Here is a 24,107-nt window from a genome sequence, read left to right as displayed (position 1 = left end):
CAATCTCAAAGATGCACAAAAATCCTCATATAATTCAGAAAAAAATCCTCTGTTACACACACACAAATATCTCCATTGTTTATATCTCTTTGTTAGAGTATGTGTTGATCTCTTAAAACTTCACGCCCTTGGACATAATGAAGAATGATGGTTCTTCGTGTGTAACACCTGGTGAGGATGGAGCTCTGGATGGCTGCCTCTATGGGTGGAAGCTCTGAATAAGGATAGGGTGGTGTGGCTAGCAATGGAAGAAAAATGACTCTGTTAGGGGCTATTTCACCTTGTGAAAATCTCATAAATTTTAAGGATAATAGGTCATTAACCACCTGACTGGGGATATTCTAGGGACACAGCAGGAGAAAGAAATTGGAAAAAAGAAAAAGTCAGGGCAAGAATAAGCCGGTGATGCTGATGGATCTTTACCAAAGAAATGTTGCTTCAACTTTCCTGAGGTTTCATCTGTTTCTGTTACAATAAATCCTGACATTAGAAGATTTTATGACATCCAGTCTACAGAGAATTAAGCATTTCCCATTAAATTTAAAAAACACACACATATATAGTTTGAATTATTTCTGAGCTCCATACTATGTTTGCAAGCCAATAAACATGCACTAAAAATGGAATTTTTAAGCAATTAGAATGGACATGTAGCATGCATTGGCTGTGCTTATCTGCCTAAATCCTAAAAATAAAGCTATTTTTGTAGAATGTTATATTTAATTTGTAAAATATATCTATCTCCCGTAGCCAACTCCAGGAGATAGAGTAGGACAGAGGAGCCTAGTGTGGTGCAGTCCTTGGGATCGCAAAGAGTCAAGCATGACTTAGCGACTGAACAAAAACAACACATTTATATATATTATAGTCATGTTTGACTCTTTGCGGCTCCATGGACTGTAGCCTACCAGGCTCCTCCCTCCATGGGATTCTCCAGGCAAGAGTACTGGTGTGGGTTGCCATTTTCCTTCTCCAAGGGATCTTCCCCACCCAGGGATCGAACCCAGGTCTCCCGCATTCCAGGCGGATGCTTTAACCTCTAAGCCACCAGGGAAGCCCCCAAAACAGATTATATTGGGAAATAAATATATGTTTTCATTTGATTTGATTTTACATTTCTATTAAATCAAATGTTGTTTTAAAAATATTTAAGTCATTGTCACACTATATGTTTTATACGGTGGACCTTACAATATGCTCTAAAACATCTTTTATAAAAATCATTGCATTGTTTTGAAATAAACATTAGATACTTAATTTACTCGTTGGAAGATATTTATTGAGGGCCAGGTGCCAAGTCCAAAGTTGGGACAGGAGCATAAAACACAAAGTCCTAACTTCACAAAGTATACATTTTATTAAGAGAGGGCACTGTAGAGATAATAAGCAATTTATCAGTAACTATGTTTATGGTGGACTAGAGATGGCATCACCGACTCAATGGACATGAGTTTGGGTGAACTCCGGGAGTTGGTGATGGACAGGGAGGCCTGGCATGCTGTGGTTCATGGGATCACAGAGTCAGACACGACTGAGAGACTGAACTGAACTGAGAGAAGGTGCAGTGCCAATGGAAGGACCCAGTTGGCAACAGTGAGTGTGGACAACTCTTTGAAGTGGACAAGATGGATATATTGGGAGCTGGAATAGAAAGTGGGAGCAAGTGAGGGTTGCGTTATTTTAAGGGTATAGCTCCAGAGCATGTTTGTTGATGATTCAGTAGGTAAGGAGAGGCTGATGTCTGATAAAGTGAGAGGGCGTGATGAAGGAAAAATTCTAGGATGAGGAGAAATGGCTGCCTCCAGAGTTCATGGGAAATAGGATCTTTTTTAAGAGAGGATAGGGAACGTGAGAACCGGTCATTTGCTAATGGAAAGGCTTCTTGGGAGTTCTCTTCTAATAAATCTTTTCAATAAATTCGAGGGTGAGTAGTTGGCAGAGATGGTATTTTGGGGTGGGGGGACTGAAGAGAGGAGAAAGCAGGAAACTGGAGTAATTTCTGACTCAAAAAGCACTCAGTCTACAAACATGAAAGGGCATGTTCACTGAGGTCACAGGTGTGTGTGTGTGTGATCAGGGAGATTTTGCTATATTTATATTTTCAGTAAAACATTACATGCATAAGTGTTCAAAAACTCAAGTTGAACTAAAAGTCTTAAGCTCCAAGATAAATACTTTCACTCTCCTTCCTGTTTCTTCCAGTATCAGCCTCTATTTATATTAATGATATTCATATATGGTGCTTTTTATCTATTTTATTGTTATAGCTAAAAATTTCACTGTGTTATATATCCAGCAGCTCCTTTTCGTGGCCTCTTAGAGCCCTTCCTCCACCACTCCATATAATGAAATCCATGTTCACAGTTTATAATAACTATTACTACATAAATATTGCTGTTGACTGCCGAGCTAATACGGTATGAAAGTGAACCATTCATTTACTTTTTTTTGTTCTTTTCTCGGGAGCTAATGATCTGATTTATTTTAATTTGCCAAGTTGTCTAGGCTTTGAGGCCAATTCTTAAACTCTCCAACAACTTTTCAATGAAATTTAATCCACTAGATTAAAATATCAGATAGACGTATTTACTTATTTATATATTTCTTTATTATTTGATTTTGGCTGTGCTGGGCCTTTGTGGCTCCATGTGGCCTTTCCTCTGGTCAGAAAGAGCAGGTGTAGGGGCCACTCTCCAGCTGCAGTGCACAGGCTTCTCATTGCAGTAGCTTTTCTTCCTGTGGAGCATGGGCTTCAGGAGTTGCAGCTCATGGGCTCGGTAGTTGTGGCCCATGAGCTTAGTTGCTCCATGACATGTGGGCTCTTTCTGGACCAGGAATAGAACCCATGTCCCCTGCATTGCAAGGCAAACTCTAAACCACTGACTGCCTGGCAAACCCATCAGACAGACTATTTGTACACTATTTCTTTTGGAGACTTCCAAAGCCCCTTTGTGTTGATTCTTTGGGCCAGACTTGATGCTTGTTCTCTGGACCTCCTTTCCAGGGACTTTTCTGGGACTTCTCTTGACCATCAGCCCTGTGTCCTGAATCCCACTCTGCCCTCGTCTTTGGTTCCCTCCCCCATTTTCCTAGGGCACAGAGTACATGGAATGTTCATTTTTTAATATCTTTTCTTTTTAAGACCACACTCATTCCATTTTCAGTTTGGAACTCAGGTTTGAAAATCACGTAATCAAATAAATAAATAAACTTGAAGGTATATTATCTTCTAGATCTCTTCATTCTTAGCTTCTAGTTTCCAGTATTTCTCAGATTATTCCCCCTTCTTTGTATGTGAACTGTTACATTCATGGAGAGTGTTGTCATCTCAAGTTTTCTGAAATTCCCCCATGCAGTGTCTTTGTAGGACTCGTTTGTCATTCACCGTACCTCTTGCTTCATCATTCTGGGGAAGGTTTTTGCACAGATTTCTTTGACAACTCTCCCTGCTTTTTATTTTCTCTGTTCTTTCTTTCTGCCACCCATTTTTTGGGGGTACTGACCTTCTGAATTGATCCTTAAATGTTCTTATTTTCATCACATATTTTCTAAGCCCTTATATTCCATTTTAAGGAGAATGCTCTGCTTTCATCTGCCAACATTTTTACTCATATTTTAAAATTCTGAGAAACATTTTAAATTTCTTTAAGCTTTTTTCCTCTATTTTCCATAGACATCAGGTATAATAAATTTTCTCGCTCTCTGAACACATTAAATCAAATTAAATATTTTTCTTTAGATTCACACACTGTTTGTTTTATATGAACTCCATTTTTCTATTGAATCTTTTGATTTACATTGTGAGTTCTACCTGTCTTTTATATCATTGGCTCTCCTCTACATTTTGTTATTCTTGGGTTTTTAGGTGTATTTAAGACTAAAGGCCTGAAAAGATGATCACTGGGTCTCTGGCATGGGCTAAGCTGGTTGACTGACGGGTTACAATTTAAGGCAACAAGCCTCCTGTTCTTGGCGCTGTCCTATTATAGAATTTGTAGGTCTTTATTCTGGAGTGATTCAGTCTCTGTAGTGGGGGTGGAAATTTGGCATAGGGAAGATACAAAATTAACTGCTGGAGTTCTGGGGGCTGTGAGGGAAAGGAAAAGAAAAATAAGGTTTTCACCATTAAAAATGCAAACTGGCAATTCTTGAAGCAGCATCTCATGACTGTTCTCCACTGAACCTGCTCTTCTGGCATTCAGAGTGCTGGCACAATTTATTCAGAGAATTTTTGATCTCCTGAATGGGTGAGTACAGCTGGGGTTTGGCTGACAGTCCCTTACAGGCTTTCAACAAGTTATTTTCCAACTTAGTGCTCCATTCCGCCATTGAAGTACTCAGTCCTCCAACTTTTGAGCCCTACAAAGCAGCACTCTCTAACCTTTTTGCCAACAGGGACTGGTGTCATGGAAGACAATGTTTCCCCAGATCAGGGGCAGTGCGGGACAGCAGAGGGGTGGGGGCTTACTTTCAGGATAATTCAAGTGCATTGCATTTATTGTGTACTTCATTTCTATTGTTTTATCAGCTCCACCTCAGATCATCAGGCATTAGATTCCAGAGGTTGGCTACCCCTGCTGTAGGGTGTCTAATGGGGTGAAGGCACCTGTGGCTCATTGGAAGCCCCTTCTGAAGATGTTTAGGCATCAGCTGGTTCCACTTGAACAAGTCATCTTTTACCTATGTTTCCTTCCTAAAATGCCATCAACTTCTCTTATCTTTTATTGTCTATTCATCACTACTGACGCCTTGTGGATTTACATGGCTTTCATGCTTTGTTGCTGCTGTTATTTTAGTGAGTCTGGAAAAGAGATAGAGGTAAATGCATTTACACAACCTCCCACCTTTTATAATCTTCTTCATCTACATTTAGCTGACCTGGTATATTCAGAAAAGACAGGGAGTTGTGTACATTTAGAAGTAGTGTTTTCCCCAGTAAATGATTCAGAAAGTGAAAGTCACTTGGTCATGTCTGACTCTTTTCAACCCCACAGACTATACAGTTCATGGAATTTTCCAGGTCAGAATACTCGAGTGGGTAGCCTTTCCCTTCTCTAGGGGATCTTTCCAACCCAGGGATTGAACCCAGGTCTCCCGCATTGCAGGCAGATTCTTCACGAGCTTAGCCACAAGGGAAGCCCAAGAATAATGGAGGGTGTAGCCTATCCCTTCTCCAATGGATCCTCCCAACCCAGGAATGGAACTGGGGTCTCCTGCATTGCAGGTAGATTCTTCACCAACTCAGCTATCAGGGAAGCCCTAAATAATTCAGAGGAAACTGTGAATGGGAACTGACAAAAAAGAGAAGACTTTTAATAATAGACAACAGAATTGAACTTTGATAAGACTGCACGTAAATACATGAGGAAGTGAGGAAGAATGTGAAAACTACTTTGGAGTCAGTGGTATGGGGATCTGAATAAGAAGGAAGAATAAATGGACACTGCAATGATAGATTATGTGGTCTGGAAGTATTAGACAGAAACTTGAAATCTAAATAACGGAGCTGTAGGTGATGACAGTGTCCAGGATGTGACTATGAGAAAGAAGAGATCTGCAAGTGGAGAAGAAAAGCTAACTGGGAAGAAGTCAGAGAACTGAAAGGACAGAGTATTATGAAGATATATTCACTAACCCTTAGGCCACTAAGAATGATTACAGGACTGGAAATGAATACAGATGAAAGCCAAAATCAAACACAGTGAGGCAGATGCTGGGAACAATGAGGGGTGGCAAACAGCAGAGCCAGAGGGCACAGTTTTCAAGGCACAAACTATTTTATGTGGTGGAAAAGAGGGGGAGTAAGTCATTCTAGAAGTTGCTGATGCTATGAGAAAGTTTGTTGACTACACAGATTGGGGGACGTGAGGAAAGAGTGTGGGGAAATGGATAGAGGTGGATGAGAGGGGGTTGATGTAGATTAGCAAATGAATCTTATATAATGAGGTTGAAAATTCTTAGATATATTAAATGGAAGAAAAATGTAGAAAAATTCAAGTTTAAGCTAAGACCCTAATGGCTAAGTTTTGGGAGAGCTCAGGCTAGCTATTCCCTTCAGTAGTTTAAGAAGATGTGATATCTTACAGGAGAAAGGGAATTAATACAATCAACCCCAAACAGGTTCCTGTTTATCTGCCAAGACTCTAGATAATGATCTTTGAATTATATGTAAATACTTGATGGTATGTGTATACCTAATATTATTTATAATAATATTTGATCATACAGAGTGAAGTTGTTAGAAAGAGAAAAACAAGTATATTAACGTATGTATGTCAAATCTAGAAAAAATGGTACAGATGATCCTATTTGCAAAGCAGAAATAGGGACATAGATGTAGAGAACAAACCTATGGATGTCAAGGTGGGTGGAAGGAATCGAGAGATTGGAATTGACACATATACATGATTGAGACTATGTATAAAATAGATAACTAATGAGAACCTACTGTATAGCACAGGGAACTCTGCTTAATGCTCTGTGGTGACCTGAATAGGAAGTCCAAATGGGAGCAGATATATGTATATGTAAGGCTGATTCATTCTGCTGTACAGGAGAAACTAATACAATATTATAAAGCAACTATACCCCAACAAAAACTGATTTAAAAATACCAAAGAACAAAGTATTATGATTCTTAAAAAAATTTAAAAAATAACCTTTGAAATGAAGTGCCAAAATAAGTTTATGGTAAGTACAAAAAGAAGTGTTCTGATAGTACACAGGCAGTATAATCTTAAAGTTAAGGTTCAGCAGCATATTAATTTTGATTACTTCTGAGGTGTTTCTATTTGATGTACTTCTGAATTCCAAATTTTTCTATAATAAATACATTAGAAATATAATTCTTTTATAAGAAAGGAAAAAAAGAAAAAATCTTTTAAAATATCCAACAACACCATGCATTGAATATTTACTTTTCTTTATGTGTGCTTATTTTTAAAAAGTTATTATATGAAAACTTTAGATTCATAAATAAGGTTGCTTTGAGATACACGAAGGCTATGGACAGTCAGCCTAAAACTAAATTGACACAGCCAGTGATTTCCAAACTGGACTCATCATTAGCCTTCTCCTTTGTCGTTGTTCAGCCACTAAGTCATGTCTAACTCTTTGTGACCGTGTGGTCTGCAGCATGCCAGGCTTCCCTGTCCCTCACTATCTCCTGGAGTTAGTGCAAGTTCATGTCCATTGAGTTGGTGATGCTATCCAACCATCTCATCTCATCTATGCTCCTCTGAGATCCCATTGAAAGTCCTGCTCCTCAGCCCATGGAACCCAGCCACGATCACACTCCATGGCTAACAGGCCATGGAAGACAGAGAGAGGACTCTTCCAAGGGTTTTCACCCTGAATTTTTGCAGAACAACCCAGTCATCTCCTCAACCTGCATATCTGCAAATTAGGGGCTATCATGGAGAGCTTTCAGAGTAATTTTGACTACTTTCTTTACCTTTACCGCCTTTGTGATGGAGGTGACTTTGGTGGCAGCAAAGCTTCACCTTGATGAACCACAATCAGGAATTACATTTCACTATGTTTTATACAGGACTGTACCAAACTGTGCTAAAACCTGAACAGTTGGAAATTTTAAAACCTTCCTTTTCTCTTCCCTTGGATAGCTGGATGACTTTGAGTAAATCATGTAAACCCTCAATACCTTTGTCTGCAAATATTCACAGTAGACTCTTTACATCTCAGAAATGCTGGGAATGCATAATTGTTTCAAGAGTGGGAAAATATTTTGAATTCTCCAAAAAGAACAATTCTATATCAACTCAATAATAATGCTTGAGTTTGTTCTATAACAAGTGATGTGTAAAAGGATTATTTCTCTCTTTGCCCTTTTGCTTCTGCAATGTACTGCTACTCTGAAATGTACTTGATGTGCCTTTTTAGTTTCCTCAAAGAGCAAGTTAGGTAGAGACTCAATGGTAGAGGCTCAATTCACACGTTCATCTTAGAAGTCCTTAAATTTCCATTCAAACAATGCTAATCTACATGTTGTTATTGCTCTTCAGTTGCTAAGTCATGTCCAATTCTTGCGACCCCATGGACTACAGCACACCAGGCTTCCCTGTCCTTTGCTATCTCCTGGAGCTTGCTCAAACTCATGTCCATTGAGTCAGTGATCCCATCCAAGCATCTCATCCTCTGTTGCCCCCTTCTCCTCCTGCCCTCAATCTTTCCCAGCATCAGGCAATTATAAATACAATATAGTACTGATGTTGAATAGTACCCAGTCCATAGCAAAAAATATATGACAAAGCCTTGTCCAATTATTTTCTTTTTCTTCCTAGAACTTGGAACAGTATGTACTAATTACACTCTTTCATATTAAAGTAGGGGCTTCCCTGGTGGCTCAGACGGTAAAGAATCCGCCTGCAATGTGGGAGACCTGAGTTCGATCCCTGGGTTGAGAAGATCTCCTGCAGGAGGAAATGGCAGCCCACTCCAGTATTCTTGCCCATGAACAGAGGAGCCTGGCAGGCTAAAGACCAGGCAGTTGCAGAGTCAGTCATGACTGAGTGACTAAGCACACAGCACACATATTAAAATAGTCTGTGATTTCATTAACAGATGCTACATTTTCAAGATATATATTTTTTAAAATAAGTAATGAAGGAATGGGTGTTCCCATTGAATCCATCTGTAGATGGAAAGCTAATTCAAAACCTCAAACTTTCCATCTGTTTTTTTCATTGTGATGCTCGCCATGGTGTTTAATATATGCATTGTTTCTCACAAGAGCAAGTGAGGCTGTTTCCCTTGGATTACTTGCTGTGATTATGTTGTCATTATTATCAATCTGTCATTTGGTTTCCTTTTTACCAAAGAAAAACTGTTAGTGTTTTTGGCATGACGGCATTGGAATAACCGATCTTATATCTTACCTCCTCCCACATGGAAAGAAAAGAACCTGGGAAAAAATAGTTTAACAAGAAAGTCCAATTGGAAAACAGTTCTTTAAAGAACTGTGATCACAGTAGCTAATTAGTTTCCTCTTTTATGAAAATGTAGGGGAGTAGAGGAACCTTCTAGAATTAACACCACTACTGTGTTTTGTTTTTTCTTTTTGATTGAGCACTTATGGGAGAAAATCTTTGATGCTTTCAGGAGATTATAATTACTGTGAACTCTCAAAAGCAAAGCAAGCCAAAGAAAAACAAAACAGAACTTTTTTTTTTTTTTTCCTCACATGGAGAAAGGTGAAGGTAGCTCATCTAGGCATTTTGAAGTGATACCTTACTTGGGCGAATACACCTGATATCCTCTTCTTCCATTTTCATAGCCTCACCATGCATATGTAATAACTAGTTAAGACCACGTTTCACTTCCTAACCTCCAAGGCCCAGGAAGACACAGCAGCAATGACTGTCTTATTCACTGCTTTATCTGCAGCCTGGGATAAGAAGTACTCTGAATTAAACTATGGTGAATGCTTGTAACTTTTTAAAATTTATTTTTTAAAGTAATTTATTTTTTAATAACTTCTTGTATGGGTATGTCTGATACACAACCATCTCCCACTTGCCAAAAGAAGAAAACTAAGAAACCCTAAATTAAGACTGATAATCCACCTATTGCCTGAGACTGGAAGAAATTTCTTCAGATAATAATTTCAGGCAGATTAAGAGAAACACACACAAGCTTCAGCATCTTACGAAAGCAGACTTTAGTTGCAAGTTCAGTCTACGCCTAGCAAAGAACAAGGAGTCACTTTATTACTGCCAAGCTGTGCTTTGATCTCACTATCATCTTTTTGGTGGAGGAACCTTGGAAAGCACCATGACCCATAGATACTGATTTGGGGGTACATTATGGTTTTCCCTGGTAGCTCAGCTGGTAAAGAATCTGCCTGCAATGTAGGAAACCTGGGTTCTGTCCCTGGGTTGGGAAGATTCCCCAGAAAAGAGAATGGCTACCCACTCCAGTATTCTGACCTGGAGAATTCCAGGGACTATATAGTCCATGGGATCGCAGAGAGTCAGAAATGACTGAGCAACTTTCACTTTATGACCCACAAGATAAAGTCCTCACAGCTTGTCACTGAAGGTGAGGATGGAATTAGGGAGAAAGTGCTCCCTATAGCTCAGGCTGTGCATTGTATCTTATACAATTCTGCATCAAGTCATCAACACAGTCAACAAGTTGGCAGATCCAAGGGCCAGTTAGTACCACGGAACAGAGCTGAAAATGGGACTGCTTCTTCCCAACACCAAACTCCACGTTTGACTGAAGACAAGTTTAACATTATCCAAGTAGAAGTGGAGCAGGGATATGAGCACCTGGTATACTTATTTATTTATTGACCTTAATTCACAAGGAAAAATAAACATGCCACCTTAACTATTTTAGTAGCAAAAGGTAAAAGGAACATTATCCTAAAGATCCAGAGAATGAGCCACTGTAAGAAGAAATGGCTTCTATGAAGCACACCAGTGGTGGAGAGAGAAGAAAATGAAATACACTGGAATAAGATTTGGAAGATTATGTGAAAACTAAAAAAAAATTTAAAATTCAAAATATATGTTGGAGGCAACGAACATAGAAATAGGCATTTCAGAAAATAGCTTATTGATGAAGAGAATAAATTTGAGAATCTCATCTAGCATGTAGAAGATAAAGATCAATTTATGCTTCAGTTCCTTCATCTGTAAACTATGAAAACATAACACTTATCTGTTAGGGATTGACTCAATATATGTCAAAGTGCTTATAACTGTAACTTGATGTATATTAAGCATTCTATGAAGGTTAGCTATTATCATAAACAAATATTTTATTGAGCTCCTAATAGATGCAGTGTGCAAGGCTATCTATTAGAAATATAAAGGCCAAAGCAACTGATGTATTGATGAAAAGTTCATCAAATGACTAGCAGAGCAAATATCAAAAGACTGAAATAGATAAGAAGGAGCTCCCTATCCTAACACTGATAGCTAAAGAGCAAAACATAAGAAAATACATGAATCATTTTTAGGGCTGGTTCAGAAAACAGGCAGTTTTCTACTTTGCCAATTAAACTGTTTATGAGATAGCAAATGATTTGTCTTCCAAAGCAAACATTTGGCTCAATTGATTTTTCATTTCTTCTTTAAAAAAATCATGATTGTTTCAAATGGCATCTCTCTTAAAAAATCAGTGCAGCAATACTATTACTTTTAGAGATAAACCACGAAGAGACACCTATTAGAGTTTTTTCAAGTATGGCCAACATGACAATGAAAAATAATCCATGTGTAATTAGAGGCTATACCAAGTGTTATACCACGGTAGATAAACAGGAGAGGTTGATAAAAACATCACATTGAAACAGCCCTTACTGCTCTTGTGGTCCAAGTCTCTCCCCTCATTCCCATCTATATATAAGGAGACTCAACATCAGAGAAGTGAATTTGGTAAAAATGACTACAGCCATCAGAGCCCACAACTTTTGACTCTCAATATCAAGATCTCTCTAACATTTCCAAATTATTGTATTTTAATTGTCCTTTGTTTGAAAAATGGAATACAAAGAAAATTTCCAGAACCTCTTCCAACACTTATTATGGTTCACTACATACCTGTGTCTCAGAATCAAGTCTCTGTGATGTTTGTACTCTCAGGTTATGTTGAGAACGGGCGAGGTATCAATCATGGAGTAAAAGATTGAAAACGGACAAACCCATGTAAGGTTCCAGTACTATTTTGAGCATGCTGAGTCTCAAATCTATTTTGATCTTTTGTGAAAAGTCTTATACTTGGTCTGAGTATCAAAATACAGCACTCATACACTATTATTCTGACTTTAATCAATAAATATTACCTGAATACCATGAGCGGAGCAGAGCAGATACCAAAGAGTATAATAGCCTCTCCTCTTTCAAAACCCACAATCTACTAGATGCCTTATATCTACATCATAGAATTTTCAAAGAACTTCTGTCCGTACTGCTTTATCCAGTTCTCAGAAAAGCCCTACGGGACAGCAAAGACAGACACTGTCATTCCATTTAGAACATGGCGAAATCATTGTTTATAGAAGTCTCACAAGCTATCATAGCTGAAGACAAGTGCCACCTAAACTCTTAGATGGCAATCATGATGGTTTTAATGATTCATGACTTGCACATTTTCGAAGTAGTGGTATATTTAACCAACTATTGAATAAATGTGTATGTATTTTGTAGTATTGATTCTTCTCTCTTAATTCATTTATTTATAAAGAAAGCAAAAACAATTCTCCTTTAGTCCTTGTGGTCATTTCTTGGTGACTAGGTGGGGCTTCTTCTAGACCTGGTGTCTAAACTACCAGTACAGAGGTCCTGGATGTGGATACTAGGAGACGCTTTCTTTGGGTTTTTCTGGAGAAGCCACCCTGAACTCTGCCTTCTCAAGAAAGACAAAAGCAAAGGCCCAAAGATTTTGTGGGAGAATGCACATTATTAGGATGTGGAAGAAGGGGATGGGTTCAATGCAAAATAAAAACCCAGTTAGCATAAAGGATAAATCAGTCAACAATGCAAAATTTGAATACAGATTAAAGAGAAAAATGATTGGATTAGATGATCAAGTGTGGTTGAACAGCTGTGCCAGCACACCAAAATATATACATGCCTGCAATGCAAGAGACCCCAGTTCGATTCCTGGGTTGGGAAATCCCCTGGAGGAGGGCATGGCAACCCACTCCAGTATTCTTGCCGGGAGAATCCTGTGGACAGAGTCTAGCAGGCTATGGTTCATGGGGTCTCAAAGAGTCAGACACAACGGGAATGACTTAGCACACACACACATATCAGAGTCACTACCTACTTAAAAAAAATTTGTCTTTATCCTACTGGTACTATTTTCAACAATGAATATGTCATATGTCTAGCTATTACATCTTACCAAGCAATCACTTTTATTACAGGTAAAATGGGAATAATTGTGGATGATATATACTTATCCTGTCTCCAGAAACATACATGACTTCTTGGGATCTCTAGGTTCTATGATATCAAATGTATCTTCAAATTATCAATAGTTACATTGAAGAAAATCAAGCCCAGAGAAGTAAATACTGGAGAACTCAAGGCCAGAAATGGTCTATAAAATCACTTCCCTCTTCTCTTATACAAAGGGCAAACTCCTAGAAACAGACTCATTCCACATCTTACTGCAGAAATTTAAAAATTCTTCAATTTGAATTTCATTTTTAAAATTAATTTGATCAGAAGACTGTAGGAGAACCATACCCAACCCTCCAACTGAGGCATAGATTTCTTTTTGATCTCAAATGAAGCTTCTATAGCTTTTGCATCATCATTCTGTCTACAAATTCCCACTTACTGTTATTTTTATCCCAAACCACAGTGCAAAATATCGACCAACTACATCATGTTTTTTGCTCTTTAAAAATGAATCTTTAGATTCACATCAATTCTGTGATTATTTTAAAGTTATTATCAGAGGAGAAGGACTGATTCCTTCCTGTCAAATAAACAGGGGAAAAAATGCAGTTCTTTACTCTCTACAAAAGCCAAACACCCCAAGTCTTCATATAACTTTTATGTAGCAGGTGGGGCAGCAGGCTGAAACAGCCATAAATATTCAAGGCCTCAGGCTCAGCACACACACTACGTCTATCTTGTGCATTTCTTTCTTGCCTCTAATTCTCTGGATACTCACTTCCTGATTTCCCCTTTGTATGTGGATATTTTCAGCTTCAACTTTCAGGCTCCCTTATTTTCTCTTTTACTATATTCAATGACAAAGGTAGTTTCTTTGGGGAGCTTTGTTCCCTAACCTCTTTTAACTTTAAGAACATTGAATTTCAGATTCAACTGAAAGTTATTTGTTTGCAACTGGGAGTAAGTGAAAGCAGAGTCCTGCAGCCATTTAATACAGCAAAGATTTCCTTTCCAAAATACACAGAGAACAAGAAACTGCACTATTTAATATGATTTGCCTTTTGGGTTCATCTATGTAGAAATATGGATACTGGTCATTTTTTCCAGCCCAAGAAAGCCTTTATACCTGTTTTCCCTGGTGCTTACCATGTAAATCAGCAGAGTGTGAATAACATGAAACAAGTTTTCACTTAAAGGCTTGAATGATGACTGTATTTCATGAAATGTGTTATGCTACACATCTTGTTAATAAGATGCATAAAAACCCCTCATTTTTTGATGAAATTTCTTTCTCTCTCTTTTCTTAATATTGGTTTAGTCTTTTATCCATCAAAATTGTTTGTTCCCACTGGAGAGAGCATGCGAAGGGAAACATTACTCCTGCCAGGTGGATGGCAGTGCATATGGGAGGTGATAAATCATTTTGTCATGTTGAGGAAATCATAAATTCATCTGATTCCACAAGAGACAATATTATGCTATGAAGTCTATGGCTGTCTATTCTTAACGCTGCACATGTCAAGAAGCCACTCAGTACATCAGTGATAACCCTGCTCACTGTTAACAAAGAGCTTCATTAAACTGTTAAATGCAATATCACTGTTCCACTTAGAATTGAGGATCATGTGTCAGTGGCAAAGAAATGCTCAAATCTGAAGGATAATGATAAATGATATTGATATTTTAGGTTCCTATCTATAATCTAGAAGAATCTTTATACATTTCTATTATCCTAGTTCCATAAATTTAATTAATCATCTAATTAATTCCTGGACTATGAGAGTTGTAATGGTGAAAAAAAAGTAACATTTATCTTCATGGTTAGTTGGTACTTCAGTGAACTGAGACACACATGGGTTTGAAGGAATGACATTCATAATTTGTAGACTACCCAAAGTGTATCACACAAAAGAGAATAGTTTTAGACAACAAAGTCTTTAGACAAGTGGTAACTTTGGCATCTGGTCCCATCACTTCATGGAAAGTAGATGGGGAAAGAGTGGAAACAGTATCAGACTTTATTTTTTTGGGCTCCAAAATCACTGCAGATGGTGACTGCAGCCATGAAATTCAAAGACGCTTACTCCTTGGAAGGAAAGTTATGACCAACCTTGATAGCATATTGAAAAGCAGAGACAGTACTTTGCCAGCAAAGGTCCGTCTAGTCAAGGCTATGGTTTTTCCAGTGGTCATGTATGGATGTGGGAGTTGGACTGTGAAGAAGGCTGAGCACCGAAGAATTGATGCTTTTGAACTGTGGTGTTGGAGAAGACTCTTGAGAGTCCCTTGGACTGCAAGGAGATCCAATCAGTCCATTCTGAAGGAGATCAGCCCTTGGGATTTCTTTGGAAGGAATGATGCTGAAGCTGAAACTCCAGTACTTTGGCCACCTCATGCGAAGAGTTGACTCATTGGAAAAGACTCTGATGCTGGGAGGGATTGGGGGCAGGAGGAAAAGGGGACGACAGAGGATGAGATGGCTGGATGGCATCACCGACTCGATGGATGTGAGTTTGACTGAACTCTGGGAGACGGTGATGGACAGGGAGGCCTGGCGTGCTGCAATTCATGGGGCAGCAAAGAGTTGGACACCACTGAGCGACTGAACTGAACTTTACCCTGCATACATTTGCATATTTTTATATATATTCACAATGCTAATTAGCAGCCACAAGCAATGGTGTGGAATTCAAAAGTTTTTTTTAAACTAATAATGGAAAAACTATATTAAAATGGATCACTATGTACCACTAAAGAATAACCTAGATATTTTGAAATTTAGTCAGACTATTCAGAAGTAGCCTTTGAATTATCCACATGGAGGTAAAGAATAAAAAATTCTTCTTAAAGTACAAAAAAAGAGAAGAAATTAACAAAAGTAAATGTGAATAGAAGAAAGCAAATGAACTTTAAATTTCCATTTTTAAACCTACAGAAAATGCAACTTTGAGGGAAAAACTGTATTTAGTAATTGTTTAGGTTTATTCTTGCTAGGGATCAGAGGATTCTTCGCATGTTTAAACTGAAAAGTAATTTTCAGTATTCTCATTTTTAAGAAATGTCATAAGCTTCTAATTTTTACCCTATGTCTTCTTTTTGAAACACTTGTCACGCCTATATCCCATGTACCTTCTGGTTTCACTGAGATACTCTAAGTTAGGTGCTGGCAGCACTCTACTTGTTACCAAGGGACTCTTTTCTAGGTCTTACCTTACTGGACTTTCCACCATTTGACAGTTCTAATGTCACTGTTCAGAATTCTCTAGGATTCTCTAGTTGAATCCTCCCTAGGACCTCTTGACATCAACTCCCCCAGACATTATCCTTATTCAGATTCTTCCTTTCATTCTTTTCTGCAGTCTGCCTGCTTTTATATTTATGTACTGCTGATTCCAAAATTAAAACCTCTAGTTCCAAGTGTTAAGAACTACATGCTTAATAGGTATACATAATGATTGACATATATTATCTTATTCTTTAATTATAGGAACCCTAGCAGTAGAAATTATTCTCCTTCTATAATTGAAAAACTGAGGTTCAGAGAGTTTAAGTAACCTGTCTAGTTCACACACGCACATTTTAAAATTTAGTTTTACACATACATTTTAAAAATAGTAGAGTGGTGACACAAACCGAAGATAGTTTGACCAAAAGCTTTAGTCCCAGTCACCACACTACACTGCTTCTAATCAACAATCTCCTCTAAGAGCCAGATGCTCATATTTAATCTCTAGAGTCTATCTCCATGTGGATATTCCACATCTGCTTCAGAATCAGTGTATCCAAGCTAGAGGTCAACATCATCCTGCAAAATCTTCTAACACATTTGCCTCTCTTAATTTGGAGACTGTTCTTTATTCCTAGCATCCTAGTGGAACAAGTCAGTAACCTGACTGTTAGCTTAAGCCATTTATTTTCACTCAGCCCCATATCTGATTGGTTTTCAAGTCTTGCTGATTTCTGTTTTATATATATATATATATATATATATATATATATATATATTTTTTTTTTTTTTTTTTGCAGCTTCCTCTTTGTTCTCATAGCCATAGCCATCATCCAGTCCCTCATCTTTCGTCTCCTGAATTCAATTCAGTGGCCTCCTCGTGGATCCTTCTTGCTTCAGTGTATTACTGACACACTATCTCCAGAGCAATATCCATCGTGCATTGTGATCTGTATAACATTCAGATCAAAGAATGTCCCTTCCCACTTTTCCAAGGCTTTCCCTCCTTATTGTGGCACATGATCTGAACACGGTCTGCCTTTAGAAGTTTACCTCTAAATGTCTTTCCTGTACAGGCCACATACTTGAACAGCACATTGAAGAAATGTCTTTACACACTTGGTTACTTCTTCTTGGACTATGTAACTCTTTGCCTGTTTAGTAAACATCTATTTATTTTCCAAGATTCCTCTCAAAGGCATCTCATTTCATATAGGAAGTGAGAGGCATAGCACACATCCCATTACAGAAACTGAACACTCCAGAAATTTGCTTTTCCAGTTTCCATGGCAGCTAAGATGTCAGCATATGACTTAGGCTCTGCCAAAAAGAGGCTCGCATCCTAGACTTCTTTAAACTTTATTTTTAATTAGAGGATAATTGCTTTATGATATTGTGTTGGTTTCTGCCATACAACAACATGAATCAGCCATAAGTATACATAGATCCTCTCCTCCTTGAGCCTCCCTCCCATTCAGCCCTTATCCCCATCCTACCCTTTTAGGTCATCACAGAGCACCAAGCTGAGCTCCCGGTGTTATACAGCAGCTTACCACTAGCTAGCTATTTTACACAAGGTAGGCTGGGAGGGATTGGGGGTGGGAGGAGAAGGGGACGACAGAGGATGAGATGGCTGGATGGCATCGCCGACTCGACAGACATGAGCTTGAGTAAGCTCTGGGAGTTGGTGATGGACAGGGAGGCCTGGCGTGCTACAATTCATGGGGTCACAAAGAGTCAGACACGACTGAGCGACTGAACTGAACTGAACTGAGGCTATATGTGATAATGCTACTCTCTCAGTATGCCACCCCCTCCTCCCCTCACTGTGTCTACAGGTCTGTTCTCTATGTCTGTGTCTCTATTCCTGCTCTGCAAATAGGCTCATCGGTACCATTTGTCTAGATTTCATATCATCCTAGACTTGGAATTTGGTGCTGGTGATACATCATGGGCATTCTCACTGGTAGTGCTAGGGATTTCATCAGTTGTTAGTTTCTGGAACTATTAAGGACAGAGTCAAGGGACAAAGAAGGTGATTAAATAGTTAATCCCACTAGGGGACTGCAAGTGGAACAAATATGGGAAACCCATGTCAGTTAATGGTTACTCAGGAAAGCACATTTGCTTAGCTACAAAACCAAGCAGGCTTGCATAGCAACAATAGCATGCAACAGGAGTATGAGACATGCCCCCAAACAAAAACCAATGATAGCACGACGCCCACATCCTTCTCAGTGAGCTCAGTAAGTTAGGACACACTCTCTGCACACATAAAAAACAATTTGTGGACCTAGCTTGACTATGTAGTGACAGGAAGACTCTCCTGCCCAATCTGGAGGAGAAACTGATGATCGAAACATGGCATCTAATCAAGAAAGACAAAGAAGGTCCTCTCCCTCTCCCCTCTCTTCCTTTGATTATAAAAATGTGACCCACTAAGTTCTCAGGGCACAGCATCCTCTTAGCTACTGTGTGTAAGCTTCTCAAGTGTCCTAATAAAAAACTTCTTATCACTTTTTGGGCTCCAAAATCACTGCAGATGGTGCCTGCAGCCATGAAATTAAAAGACGCTTACTCCTTGGAAGAAAAGTTATGACCAACCTAGATAGCATATTCAAAAGCAGAGACATTACTTTGCCAACAAAGGTCCATCTAGTCAAGGCTATGGTTTTTCCAGTGGTCATGTATGGATGTGAGAGTTGGACTGTGAAGAAGGCTGAGTGCCGAAGAATTGATGCTTTTGAACTGTGGTGTTGGAGAAGGCTCTTGAGAGTCCCTTCGACTGCAAGATCCAACCAGTCCATTCTGAAGGAGATCAGTCCTGGGATTTCTTTGGAGGGAATGATGCTGAAGCTGAAACTCCAGTACTTTGGCCACCTCATGTGAAGATTTGACTCATTGGAAAAGACTCTGATGCTGGGAGGGATTGGAGGCAGGAGGAGAAGGGGATGACAGAGGATGAGATGGCTGGATGGCATCATGGACTCGATGGACATGAGTCTGAGTGAACTCCGGGAGTTGGTGATGGACAGGGAGGCCTGGCGTGCTGCAATTCATGGGGTTGCAAAGAGTCAGACACGACTGAACGACTGAGCTGAACTGAACTGACTTTGCCTCTCAGTGAATTCTTTCTGCACTAAGACATAAAGGACTATGGTCCTGGAGTTCTTCAGAGCCCTTTGAAATGCCACCCATCTGTTTCAAAACAACCCTACTGTGGTGATACAGGCTTAGCACCTGTGCTCTGGGGCAGCAACAGTGATGCCCCGTCACCATCAGTTCTGGGGCATGAATTTGGTCATGGTTTCTGGCTTCATAGATCCCACATAGTATTCTTGAGTCTTCTAAGTGTTTCTATAGACATACTCTATTTTAAAGATACATTCCTTTCTACTTAAGGCTACCAGAGTTATATTTGTTAATTGCAACTAACAGCATTGATTGTCATGCCCTAGAGGATTAAGCAAGTCCTATTCTCTGATCTCATAGCATCCTTTTTTTGTAGGCGATTATGCACATCTCTCATTATATTGTGGTTTTATTGCTCATCTGCCTTCCCTGCTATATTAATCATTTTGAAACTATGATAATTGCCTTCTTTACGCTTCTATCCACATAATGGTATCAGTAAGTGTTTGTTTTGAATGAGGAAACTATTTAATGGATAACTAAAAACTTGTGATTCTGAACTAGTCTGCTTTTCTACATTATACTGTTTCAAATAGCAGCCCTCTCTTAAAAATTAACAATGAAGCTTAAGTAGGCTCAATCTGCCTGCAATGAATCCAATGATTTTAAGTGTTTTCTAAAGATGCAAAATTGAGAGATCAAACAACACTCTTGTGTTTATCTGATCAAAAATGTTTTGGAAGGTACGTGTAATATAGGTCACTATAGGACATTTCTTGCATATTCAAGGGTATCTTAGACCCCATCAAATTTACTAACTAATCTTCAGTAAATGAGAAATGTCAATTTCCTAACCAAAATAGCTAAATTAAAAATTATTTGAACTGAAAGAATACTTAAATTCTTTGGACTTGTGACCATTTAATTCACTTTATTTTTAATGAGGAAAAATAGGGAAATCGTATTGAGGGGGAAATTCCATTATTGAATTGAAGTATCCCATTTGGGTCAAGAACAGAGAATATCCTTTGATGTGGACAATGGATTCTAAAGAGGATGGGAGATTGATTTTCTATTGATCAACCATACATTTAGAAACACTCAGTGCTTTCTCTGGCTTTCAGTACAGACTCCCACAGTCAGGACTGGCTGTCAAGCTGCTGCTGCTGGTGCTAAGTCACTTCAGTCGTGTCTGACTCTTTGTGACCCCATGGACTGCAGCCTTCCAGGCTCCTCCGTCCATGGGATTTTCCAGGCAAGAGTACTGAAGTGGGGTGCCATTGCCTTCTTTGGCTGTCAAGCTGAGCTGATACCAATTCCACCTCTCAGTAGGAACAGCTGCTGAAGATTTAACCTAATTGGTGACATAGGAGGCAACCTGTAGAGACCCAACTGACTTAAAAGATGCACATTAACTGGCTGGAAATCTTGAATGTTACAAAATCTTTCAAGGTTATTACAGAGACACTAGTTAATATTACTTGAGGCTGCAGTGTAATTTTATTGACCTTACAACCATGTATTACAATTACAAATTTATGTGTCTATCTCGGCCACAGTCTACTTTGAGGATAAGAACTTTGCTGGACTTCATCATTCATCTTCTGATCTCCATGAGTAGGCACTGTGCTTGGTACACCTTTAAAAGTAAATAAGTGATAACAGGCTAAACCCATAAGCCAATGTCCCTTAAAAACAGGTTAAAAGCTGCTTTCTGCAAAAATCGACTCAGATTTTTTTATTACCCATTTGATGGTTTAAAGAGACTATTCAATCACATCCATGGAGAAATGGAGTATTTCCTGCCATATCAGTAAACAAGGATGTCACAGTCACCACCAATTGCAGCCACCATGGATGGTAAGCTGGTGAACCCTGAAGGAACTCAGAAAAGAAAGAATACCTGCAATCCAGCAGCCACTGGACTGCAGTCACTCTCTATGTGAGTCCAGAGGAACTCAGGATGTGCAAACACACCATACTGGCCCCAGATAAGTGAGGTGCATATCAAAGGAATAATTTCAGTGAACCCAGATTCTTGCATCTTCCCATATATTTGTCACTAAGTTGTGTCTGACTCCTTTGTGATCCCATACATAGAGTCTTTTGTGACCTCCTTACCTTGAAATACCTGGTTTTGTTAATTAAACAGTAATCTCTTGATGTTCCAAACTACCTGCCCTTTGTTGAAAAATTCCTATGTTTTCTAGATCCTCTCATTACCTCCTCTGAGCAATTTCTCGGAGTTATCTGAAATGCTGTCTCCCAGGTTGCAGCCCTCACTTTGCCCCTGATAAAACTTAACTTGTAACTCTCACATCATGCAATTTTTTTTAACACTACCTTATCCTTTCCAATGATTGCTAAATTGTTTTCATCAGTTTTTCCTTCTTTTATTATTCTAAGAAATGTTAAACAGTACTTTGCTTTGGTTTGAAATTTAACAGTACCATGATCATAGTTGAAAACAACAGCTAACAAAAATGTGAACTTAAATTTTTAATTAATATTAATGGGTATAATATTGCTATTTATTAAAACATAATAAACATTTAAAATATTTAACCAATTTTCAAAACTAATGTGTTTCTTAAATCGAAAAATCATTACAGGGTTAACCAGATGAAAAGCAAAGAACCCAAAGGATGAAATGTTCTAAAAATCCATTTTTGAAGAAATTTCTAACTCAAGAAAGTTTCTGATGTAAACATCCACAGTGAATCTAAAGCCTAAATTTTGTTGAAATCCAGGCTCTGCTTGCTGCTAGAGTTATGACTTCTTCCAAGATTCTCATCCAAAAAATAAGGATGTCTACAGTATTACTCCACAGAAGAGTTTTGAGGATTGAGATAATGCATAAAAGTGTCCAGCAGAATACCTGGCACTAAAAACTCTAAAAATATCATACCATCTAAATCAGACAGACAGCCTCCATGGAAACAAAAATGTGCCTATTTTTTGAAAATTAAAACCTGTATTATCATAAATGTATTTTTAAAAATTCAGGTAGAAAGGACTTTTGTCACTCTTCATACAAGAGTGCTTAGTCTAAATAGAAGGCTTAATATTTAGGGAAAAAAACCAACAAATCCTTGTTGGCAATAAAGTACCAGAATATAACTGGGAATACATGAAGATATTCACTATCTTCTTACACTGTTCATTTTTTAAAAACAGGAAAGTCAATTAAATCTTAACTTTAGCCCGACTAGAGCATTATTGGTTTTTATGCATCTTTACAAAGTGCCATCTTTTCATTGATTTTCTCTATGGTTTTCTTGTTTCAGATTCATTGTTTTCTATCTTTTCATTTCTTTTCTTCTACTTACTTTAGTTTTAATTCACTCTTTTTTATTTTTGTAAAATGGAAACAGGTTATTGATTTCAGCTCATTCTTCTTTTCTAATTTATTCATTCAATGCTATAAATTTCCCTCTAAGCACTTTTTTCACTGCATCCCACAAACTTTGATGTTATATAGTTTTGTTTTCATTTAGTTCAAAATAGTTTTCCGTTTCTCTTGAGTCCTTCTTTGACCCATGTATTATGTAGAATCACATTTTTAATTTTCATGTATTTTGAGATTTTCCAGTTATCTTTCTGTTACTGATTTTTATTCTTTCAAATGTGCTAAGGTGTGTTTTATGATCCAGAATGTGATCTATCTCGTTGAATGTTCTATGTGAGCTTGAGAAGAATATGTGTTCTACTATTGTTCTGTGAAATAGTCTATAAATGTCAATTATATCCAGTGGCTGGATGGTGCTATTGAGTTCAACTTTGTCTTTCTGATTTTCCTTCTGCTAGATCTGTCCATTTCTGATAGAGGAGTATGAAATCTCCAACCAGAATAGTGGATTTACCTGTTTCTCCTTGCAGTTCAATTGGTTTTTACCTCACATATTTTAACACTGTATTGTTAGGTGCATAATACATTAAGGATGTTCTGTTTGGAGACTTGACCCCTTTATAAATATAAAATTCCTTTCTTTATCCTGATAATTCTCCCTGCTCTGAATGGAGTCTGTTGTGGCAGAAATTAATATAACTACTCCCTGTTTCTTTTTATTGCTGTCAGCATAGCATGTTTTTCTCTATTCCTTTTACTTTTAATCTATATGCATTTTTATATTTACAGTGGGTTTCTTGCAGAAAATATAAAGTTCAGTTCAGTTCAGTCGCTCAGTTGTGTCCGACTCTTTGTGACTCCATGAATTGCAGCACGCCAGGCCTCCCTGCCCATCACCAACTCCCGGAGTTCACCCAAATTCATGTGCATCAAGTCAGTGATGCCATCCAGCCATCTCATCCTCTGTTGTCCCCTTCTCCTCCTGCCCCCAATCCCTCCCAGCATCAGGGTATTTTCCAATGAGTCAACTCTTCGCATGAAGTTGGGTCTTTTTTCTTGATCCACTCTGACAGTTTCTATCTTTTTATTGTTACATATAGACCATTTATGTTCAAAGTGATTATTGGTTGTGTTAGAATAATATCCATTTTCTACTTGTTGTCCTATTTTTTCTTCGACACATTACCTTCCTTTTTAATTAAACATTTAGGTAATTGTATTTTCTTTTTTTTTTCCCTAAGTGTGTTGGTTATACACCTTTTTAATTTTTTTAAGTTGTTGCCCTACAATTGGCAGTATATATTTACAGTTAATCCAAGTCCACTTTTGAATAAGTGGTAACACTGAGTGGTAACTTCTTGGATAGTGTGAGTATTCTATAATACCAAAATAATCCCAATTCTCCCTCTTGTTCCTTGTATCATTGCTGGTTATCTATTTCATTTACCTACAAACATATATAATCAAAACTGTCACACTTGCAGTAAGCGTCAGCAAACTTTCCTCCTAAACTTCTCCAGGGATA

At 38.2% G+C, this 24,107-nt stretch overlaps 1 protein-coding gene and 1 non-coding gene across 2 annotated transcripts in view; both read right to left on the bottom strand.

Moving 5' to 3' along the window:
* Positions 1-24,107, bottom strand: part of MALRD1 (MAM and LDL receptor class A domain containing 1) — a 590,849-nt gene that overhangs the window by 50,535 nt on the left and 516,207 nt on the right. The gene's annotated exons all lie outside the window — the stretch shown is intronic.
* On the bottom strand, positions 983-1,054 carry TRNAS-GGA (transfer RNA serine (anticodon GGA)). Its single transcript has one exon. It is a non-coding gene; the product is annotated as a tRNA-Ser (tRNA).

The sequence above is a fragment of the Capricornis sumatraensis genome, chromosome 15 (genome assembly GCF_032405125.1).
Source record: "Capricornis sumatraensis isolate serow.1 chromosome 15, serow.2, whole genome shotgun sequence".
Taxonomy (NCBI): Eukaryota; Metazoa; Chordata; class Mammalia; order Artiodactyla; family Bovidae; genus Capricornis; species Capricornis sumatraensis.
The sequence above is the reverse complement of the archived record's forward strand: the minus strand, read 5'-3'. Positions and strand labels throughout refer to the sequence as shown.